At 49.6% G+C, this 9,174-nt stretch overlaps 2 non-coding genes across 2 annotated transcripts; one reads left to right on the forward strand and one right to left on the reverse strand.

Moving 5' to 3' along the window:
• Positions 1-8,467: 8,467 nt before the first annotated feature.
• TRNAA-CGC (transfer RNA alanine (anticodon CGC)) lies at positions 8,468-8,540 on the reverse strand. Its single transcript has one exon. It is a non-coding gene; the product is annotated as a tRNA-Ala (tRNA).
• A 111-nt stretch (positions 8,541-8,651) lies between these two features.
• Positions 8,652-8,725, forward strand: TRNAI-AAU (transfer RNA isoleucine (anticodon AAU)). Its single transcript has one exon. It is a non-coding gene; the product is annotated as a tRNA-Ile (tRNA).
• Positions 8,726-9,174: the final 449 nt, after the last annotated feature.

Genomic DNA, 9,174 nt, shown 5'->3' on the forward strand with positions numbered 1-9,174 from the left:
CAGGAGTGAAGTTGCTGTGTGTCACCTTTTTAGCCTTTGGACCCCCAAATTCTGCAGAAAACTGGGGATCAAGCTGGTCTCCTGTGTAAGTTGCAGCATCCTGAAAGCTCCAGGCCTATGGGAACTTTTGGGGAGCCAGGAATAGCAGAAGTGCAAAGGCATCCTAGCTACACCCCCTTTTCAGTGGCCACACTCTCTCTGCCAGGAGCCTGGAGGAGGAAGGTACAAAACAACTATATGGTTATGCACCCCTTGGGAATTTCCAGGTAGCTAGTTATGCTAGTGATCAGAGCAGGTGAAAAGAATCTGGCCCTTTGCATCTTCGGATTCTGCCTTTGTTCTTCAGAGAACGTGTTTATTTTCTATTACTCCCTTTTCATGCCTGGCATGTTTATAGAAACTCGTGTTGCTCTCTCTATCATCAGCTTTTTCTGATAGTGCCAGTGATGTCTGTAATGCTTGTTTCGTTTCACCCCCTGCTATGGCAGAGATGACTAACAGCCACTTTAGACATATGTATGGCTTGACAAAGGTCGTCCCAGTGCAAAGTGTGACTCATACAAGGTTTCCAAGCACTTTGTTGAAATAATCATTATTGAAAATACAATCGTGGAATCCTTGTTGACACTCGGCCTGTGTGAAAATAAAGGAAGGAAAGACGTATTTGAATACAAGATTTAGCCAAAAGAGTCAAAGAGCTCTGGCCTTGGTGCCCCACACAGGACATAAGAATGGTCATACTGGGTCAGACCAATGGTCCATCTAGCCCAGTATCCCGTCTTCTGATAGTGGCCAATGTCAGGTGCTTCAGAGGGAATGAACAGAACAGGGCAATTTCGAGATGCATCCCCTGTCATCCAGTCCCAGCTTCTGGGAGTTGTAGATTTAGAGACATCTGGAGCATGGGGTTGCATCCCTGATGATATTGGCCAATAGCCATTGATGGACCTATCCTCCATGAACCAATTCTTTTTTGAACGCCGTTATAGTTTTGGCCTTCACAATATCCCATAGCAATGAGTTCCACAGGTTGACTGGGTGTTGTATGAAGAACTATTTCCGTTGTTTGTATTAAACCTGCTGCCTATTAATTTCATCAGGTAACACATAGCTCTTGTGTTGTATGGAGGAGTAAATAATACTTTCCTATTCACTTTCTCCACACCATTCATGATTTTATAGACCTCGATCATATTCACCCCCTTAGTCATCTCTTTCCTAAGCTGAACAGTCCCAGTCTTTTTAATCTTTCTGCATATGGAAGCTGTTCCATACCCCTCATCAGTTGTGTTGCCCTTCTCCCTACTTTTCCCAATTCTAATATATCCTTTTTGAGATGAGGCAACCAAAACTGCACACAGTATTTAAGGCGTGGGCATATGATAGATTTACATAGTGGCACTATGTTATTTTCTGTCTTATTATCTAATCCATTCCTAGCAGTTTCTAACGTTGTTAGCTTTTTTGACTGCCGCTGCACATTGAGCAAATGTTTTCAGAGAACTATCCATATGTCCAAGATTTCTTTCTTGAGTGGTAACAGCTTACTGAGACTCCATCATTCTGTATTTATAGTTGGGTTTATTTTTTCCAGTGTGTGTTACTTTGCACTTATCAACATTGAATTTCCTCTGCCATTTTGTTGCCCTGTCACCCAGTTTAGTAGAGCCCTTTGAAAGGACCCCCAAAGGGAACTCTCTGTATAAATACCCAGGTCTAAAAATCAAACTAAGTGGAGTCAAAGAACTTGGAGACTACAAGTTGCTTTGCCACAACGTCTCAATACTCCCCCCCCCCCACACACACACACAGCACATAATTAACTGGTGGAACTCATTGCCACAAGATAACATTAAGACTACATCAAGGCCATGATATTAACAAAATTAAATAAGGCATTAGACATTTATATGGAGAACTTCCAGAGTTATATTAAAACACACATGTTTTAGGAAAGTGTTAGTCCCTCATTTTTCAGGGCATAAACCATCCTCCAACAGAGGTCAGGAAGAAGCATTCCCTGGGGGCAGGTTATCCTGTAACTGTTACTGCAGGTGCCTTGCGCCGTCCTCTAAAGCAGTGATGCTCAAAACTTTTCCACTCACACCCCTGCTTACCAGTAACGGAAGCCGTCCATGCTCCCCTCTATTACTGCACAGCCAAGGCTTCCTCAGCAATGGAGCTTGAGCTGAAGGTGGAGCTGGGGGCAGAACTGGGGATGGGGAGGAACTGGGGCTAGAGGCAGATCTGATCTGGAGGCAGAGAGGGAATGTGGGCAGAGCTAGGCTGAGGCTGGAGCAGGGGTCGGAGAGGAAGTGAGGGCGGAGCTGGGCCTGGAGGCGGATCAGGACTGGGAGCTGAACTTGAATGGGGGTGGAGGTGGAGTGGAGGTGGAAGCATGGTACTCCCCCCCCTGGGGGCTGGCCCTAGCCCTACTGTGTGCCCCCCTGAACGTTTCTCCGTGCCCCCCTACACTTTGAGAACCAGACACTGCTCTAAAGCATCCAGTACCAGCCACTGTCAGAGACAGGATAGTGTACTTAGGTCTGATCCAGTGGGGCAAGTCTCATGCTCAGTAATCTTCCCCAGAAAGGAAAGAATCAAGGACAGGGCAATAACTGGAGAGAAGATCAGTGCCGAGAAGTGGTTTGTTGAGCCAGGTTCTTTAGGAGAAATTGGGTTCCTGGGCTTCTGCAAGAGCCAGTTGACATTCTACTCTGATAGGTTTCAGAGTGGTAGCCGTGTTACGGTGTTAGTCTGTATCAGCAAAAACAACTAGGAGTACTTGTGGCATGGAGTGGAAAATACAGTAGGAAGATATATATATTACACACACACACACACACACACACACACACACGAAAAGATGGGAGTTGCCTTACCAATTCTAATGAGACAATTCAATTAAAATGGGCTATTATCAGCAGGAGGAAAAATCACTTTTGTAGTGGTAATCAGGGTGGCCCATTTCAAACAGTTGACAAGAAGGTGTGAGTAACAGTAGGGGGGAAAATTAGCATGGGGAAATAGTTTTTAGTTTATGTAATGATCCATCCACTTCCAGTCTTTATTCAGGCCTAATTTGATGATGTCCAGTTTGCAAATTAATTCCAGTTCTGCAGTTTCTCGTTGGAATCTGTTTTTGAAGTTTTTTGTTGAAGAATTGCCACTTTTAAGTCTGTAATGGAGTGTCCAGGGAGGTTGAAATGTTCTCCGACTGGTTTTTGAACGTTATAATTCATGACGTCTGATTTGTGTCCATTTATTCTTTTGCGTAGAGACTGTCCAGTTTGGCCAATATACATGGCAGAAGGGCATTGCTGGCACATGATGGCATATATCACACTGGTAGATGTGCAGGTGAACAAGCCCCTGATGGTGTGGCTGATGTGATTAGGTCCTATGATGGTGTCCCTTGAATAGATATGTGGACAGAATTGGCAACAGGGTTTGTTGCAAGAATAGGTTCCTGGGTTAGTGTTTTTGTTGTGTGGTGTGTAGTTGCTGGTGAGTATTTGCTTCAGGTTTGGGGGCTGTCTGTAAGCGAGGACTGGCCTGTCTCCCAAAGTCTGTGAGAGTGAGGGATCGTCCTTCAGGATAGATTGTAGATCCTTGATGATGCGCTGGAGAGGTTTTAGTTGGGGGCTGAAGGTGATGGCTAGTGGCGTTCTGGTACTTTCTTTGTTGGGCCTATCCTGGAGTAGGTGACTTCTGGGTACTCTTCTGGCTCTGTCAATCTGTTTCTTCACTTCAGCAGGTGGGTATTGTAGTTTTAAGAACGCTTGATAGAGATCCTGTAGGTGTTTGTCTCTGTCTGAGGGATTGGAGCAAATGCAGTTGTATCTTAGAGCTTGGATCGAGTGGTGTGGTCTGGATGAAAGCTGGAGGCATGTAGGTAAGTATAGCGGTCAGTAGGTTTTTGGTATAGGGTGGTGTTTATGTGACCATCGCTTATTTGCACTGTAGTGTCCAGGAAGTAGATCTCTTGAGTGGACTGGTCCAGGCTGAAATTGATGATGGGATGGAAATTGTTGAAATCCAGGTGGAATTCCTCAAGGGCTTCTTTTCCATGGGTCCAGATGATGAAGATGTCATCAATGTAGCGCAAGTAGAGTAGGGGCGTTAGGGGACGAGAGCTCAGGAAGCGTTGTTCTAAGTCAGCCATTAAAATGTTGGCATACTGTGGGGCCATGCGGGTACCCATAGCAGTGCCGCTGACTTGAAGGTACACATTGTTCCCAAATGTGAAATAGTTGTAGGTGAGGACAAAGTTACAAAGTTCAGCCACCAGGTTTGCCGTGACATTATCAGGGATACTGTTCCCCCACTACAGCAGAGCAGGCTGGAGAATATGTGTATCCATCTCACCACTTCTCCCATGCTCTTCCATTTGAGCTAACTTCCCCAACCTGGCTCCATCCTCCCAAGCACTGCAAGGGGGAGAAGGGCCGGGGACTGTGATGATGCTGCCTATGGGAGCCAGCTGAGGTCACTCAATTAGGGTGAACTGCAAAAAGAATGGGGCAGACAAACCCCAAAAGCTGGTGGATATTCCAATACTTAGATTTACCAAGCCAGCACAAAACAGCTTCTGAGTAACCAGTGAGGTAATATAGAAGTTCAAATAATGCAGTTCCCTTAAAGTGCCCAGCCTCAGGACACCACCCAGACACACATGTCAGATATGATGACGATTACTGAAAATCTTATTTCATCATATAAAATAAAAGGTTCTTCCAATCCCAAAGGATCAGCCACACACCCAGGTCAAATGACAATTTAGATCTTACCCAAAATACATGCTTATAGCCAATTCTTATTAACTAAACTAAAATTTATTAAAAAAAGAAAAGAGAGAGAGAGTTGGTTGAAAGATCAATATACCTACAGACTTGAGTTCAATTTCTTGGGGTCCAGATACATAGCAGAAATGAGTTTGTAGTTGCCAAAAGTCCTTTCAGAAATAGTCCATAGGTTATAGTCCAGTGTCCATATTCAGGGTGACTCCAGTCAGTGACTGGGGATCTCAATTCTTATGGCTTAGGGTTTCCCCTTCTTGAAACCCAAATCAAATCTGAGATGAAGAAGGATTGTGTCCCAGCATTTTTATACATTTCCAGCAGCCTTTTGGCATGAGAAAACAATAGGCTTAACTTTCCTTCTCCCAAACATCATGGCAATTAGCACAGGGTAATTTATCCATTAAAAAGTTCAGATACAGGTTACCACAACCTTCAACGAGACATATAAACAATAATACTATTTCACTCAAGTGTCTTCCTAAATATTAATACTCCTCTTTTTGATCTTTGAATCAAAGCCATAGTAATAGACAAGCCTTGTTTGCTTACATCACAAGGCCTGAGCAAACAGCAACCCTTCTATCTCTAACAATGCAGGCTTGCATTTCAAAGCTCTATTCATTTACATATCTTCCTAACAAATCTTTAAAGTTTGGCCATGGATCAGGTCAGTCTGTGTGTTAATTAACTCTTTCTGGCCCTGTGTCACCTTTCAATGAGATATTATATCACACTCATAACATCAGAGGGATGGACAGCTTTCTGCTCCGCAAGGGCTGGCTTTTTGGGAGGCCAAGCGGGGAGAGAGGCCACTGGAGGAGCTCAGCCTGCTGACTGTCGATGGCTTCTAAAAGAAGGGCAAGCAAAAATACCATCACTACCACGCTGCTGGAGAATGCAGGCATTGATCCTGCTGCCTCTTGAACGCTAAGCGAGCACGCTACCATTTGAGCTAAGCCTTACCTACGAAGTTCTTGATCTACACATGTCATACCGGAGGCCACCCTGTCCCTGCGCCAGCTGGTGGCTCCTTCCAAAAGGGTCAGGCAAACACTCAATTCCTGTAGGCCAGCTAGCTCAGCTGGTTAGTGTGTGGAACTACTAACACAAAGGTAATGGGTTCAAGCCTCAGGCTGACCACTCCGTGTGCTGGATGGAGAGGGTGGCTTCTGCACTTTTGGCTGACTGCTAGGGCTCGGAGAGGCCAAAATGAGAAAACCAGATGGGCTGAGCAGCTTGCAGGGAGCAGGCAAGAGCCCTGGTGGGGGAAGGGGCCGGACAGCCCAGGCAAGGTGAGGGTGGCAGGGGGAAGGCTCCAGCCACCTCCTTTCCTCCCCTCTCTGGGCTCCTTGCTCGACCTGCTGGCGGAAATGGACTTGGGCCTGTGGAGGCGAGAAGGCTGAGTGTGGCCAGCTGCCTTCCCAGCTCTTAGGAGATGAGGGTTGAGCTGGCAGCCCAGGAAGCAACATCCCAGGGCTGCTGGCTGGCCCCCATTGTCCCCAATGGGTTGACCTGATGGCCCGAATTCTTGCCAGACTCCATCTCCACCCAAATGGACCCAAGGGCCGATCATGCTCTCCAAGCCACAGAGGAAGACTTAATACTCGGCACCCCAAGCTAGGGGAGAGGCTTCAGAGTCGGACTGCCCAGGGGGAGCTTGGCAGTTCCCATCCTCCCAGCGCCCACAGGCAGCCCCCCAAGCCCACACTGGAGCACAGACCTCAGACAGGAAAGAGCAGGAGGAGCACTCTGCCCAGGGGCACCACCACTCTAAGTCAGATTGAGGTGCTTCCTCCTCTACCCCTTTTTCTCACAAATTCTGCTGGCCTCACAGTAGCCATCCCTGGGACACCGGGAAGACGCAGGCACGGGACTCGACCTAGCCGAAGACAAACACGCATACCGAGAGTTGATCACAGGCTATTGAGGCACTGTAGAAACCCCATTCAGACGCATTCACCTAGCTAAACTTTGCTTCCAAGGGCCCTACATGTGCAGAAAGCCAACTCTTTGGTGAAAAATACTCCTCTTTCGGCCAGCCTTCCAAACTTGCAAATGGCTCCGAATGGGAAAACACACACACTGAAGCACCCGAAGTGTCCTAACGCTCCCGATCTAAAAAGAAAAGAAAGGAAAAGATTTCTAAATGGCCACCCTGCCAGAAGTGTACAGCTCCGCAAATGAAACCAGTGGGAGGGCCGTTACAGAGAAAGGGGGAATGGAAAGCTGCCCAAATTGAGATGACGTGGAAAGCTACGGCCCCATCCCTACTCCTACTCTTCACGCTTCTTGCCACAGCTGATGAACTTCCAGGTGCTTTTCGCGTCCGAGCCCGCACCAGGGGGACACCTTCAGAAGCTTCCCGTGGGTTGCCTAGTTCAGCTGGTCAAAGTGTGGCGCTAATGGAGCCACTGGGCGGCTGTGGGCCTGGGGAGGATGGCTTTTGATTTTCGGCCTGACTGCTACGGACAGCAAGGCCAAAAGTCAGCTGGCACGCCCACCAGGAGCCCAGAGTCGACTGCTTGGAGAATGTGGGCATCGACCCCACTACCTCTTGCATGCAAAGCGAGCGCTCTACCGCTTGAGCTAATTCCCCACAGCTGGCCTGCCTCCTAGGCACCAGGCAAAAAAGGCCAGGTCTCTGTGGCCTTAAGCAGACCACAGCCTGAGATGGGGGGCTACCCAGAGGTGGGGAAGGGGCCCGAGTCCCAGCCACAAGCCTCGGCACAAACACCAACGCTCCCTCCCTGGAGTGTGTCGGGGGGTGAGACTTAGACCCTGGAACTAGCACCAAACGTCAGAAGACAACGCAGGGATAGATCGCTTGATGCTTGCCTGCTCTGGCCATCGCCTCTGAAGCACCTGGCATAGGCTACGGTCAGAAGACATGATAGTGGGCTAGATGGACCAGTGGTCTCACCTAGGAGGGCCGTTCTTATCTTCCCCACTTTCCTCTAACCCAAGCAAAGCCAGGAGCAGGCCCAGCTCAGGAACTCTAGTGGGGCTCACACGGGCTCCCTGGCCCCTGGCACAGCATACAGGAAAACGACCCTGCCTCCGCCAGGATAGACACCCGCAGACTCCCTGTTCAGACCAACGCAGCCCTTCCCCACTGTGGCTTTCTCCAAGCTGTCTGTGTGCTCTGGTCCACGGCTGCCATGGTGGCTGAGATCAGGAGGCTGTGTGGTCTCATGGTCTCAGCTGAGCTGGTATCACCTGCCCCCGCTGCCCATCTCCTCATTGCCTTCATGGACCCCTGGGATGTGAGTAAGTCTGTATCTGAGTGGCACTCCCTCCCAGCCAATCAGCTTTGTGAAGACTAGCAGGGAGCCAGGGAGGGAGTGGGAAAGGGATCGTGCTCTAGTGACAGCTCAGCAAGAAAGGGGCAGGTCCCACACTACAGCAGATCAGGCTGGAGAAGATGTGTATCGATTTCAGTACTTCTCCCGCGCTCTTCCAGTTGAGCTAACTGTCTCTGGCCTCCCAGCTAGCACAAGGGGGAGAAGGGCTGGGGACGAAGAGCTTTCCTGCTCCGCAAGGGCTGGCTTCTTGGGAGGCCAAGGGAAGCGAGGAGAGGGATGGAGGCCACTGGAGGAGCTCATCCCGCTGACTGTCAATGGCTTCTAAAAGCAGGGCAAGCGAAGGTACCGTTGCTCCCTGGAGACTGGAGAATGCGGGCATTGAACCCGCTGCCTCTCGCATGCGAAGCGAGCGCTCTACCACTTGAGCTAATTCCCCTGGCTTGCCAACAAGCCTCTTGATCCAACCATGCCATACCGGAGGCCACGCCATCCCTGAGCCAGCCGGTGAATCCTTCCAAAAGGGTCAGGCAAGGCATGGCTGCCCATGAGCCAGCTAGCTCAGCTGGTTAGAGCGTGGTGCTAATAACGCCAAGGTCGTGGGTTCAAGCCCCACGCTGGTCACTCCGTGTCCTGGCTGGAGAGGGTGGCTTCTGCCCTTTTGGCTGACTGCTAGGGCTCGGAGAGGCCAAAATGAGAAAACCAGATGGGCTGAGTGGCTGGCAGGGAGCAGGCAAGAGCCCTGGTGGGGCAGGGGGAAGCTCCGGCCAACTCCTTTCCTCCCCTCTCTGGGCTCCTTGCTCGACCTGCTGGCGGGAAGGGACTTGGGCCCCTGGAGGGGAGGAGAAGGCTGAGCGTGGCCAGCTGCCTTCCCAGCTCATAGGAGACGAGGCTTGAGCTGGCGGCCCAGGAAGCAACATCCCAGGGCTGCTGGCTGGCCCCCATTATCCCAAATGGGTTGACCTGATGGCCCGAATTCTTGCCAGACTCCATCTCCACCCAAATGGACCCAAGGGCGGATCATGCTCTCCAGCCCAAAGCCACAGAGGAAGATTTAATACTCGGCACCCCAA

This window comes from Emys orbicularis, chromosome 5, assembly GCF_028017835.1.
Source record: "Emys orbicularis isolate rEmyOrb1 chromosome 5, rEmyOrb1.hap1, whole genome shotgun sequence".
Lineage (NCBI taxonomy): Eukaryota > Metazoa > Chordata > Testudines > Emydidae > Emys > Emys orbicularis.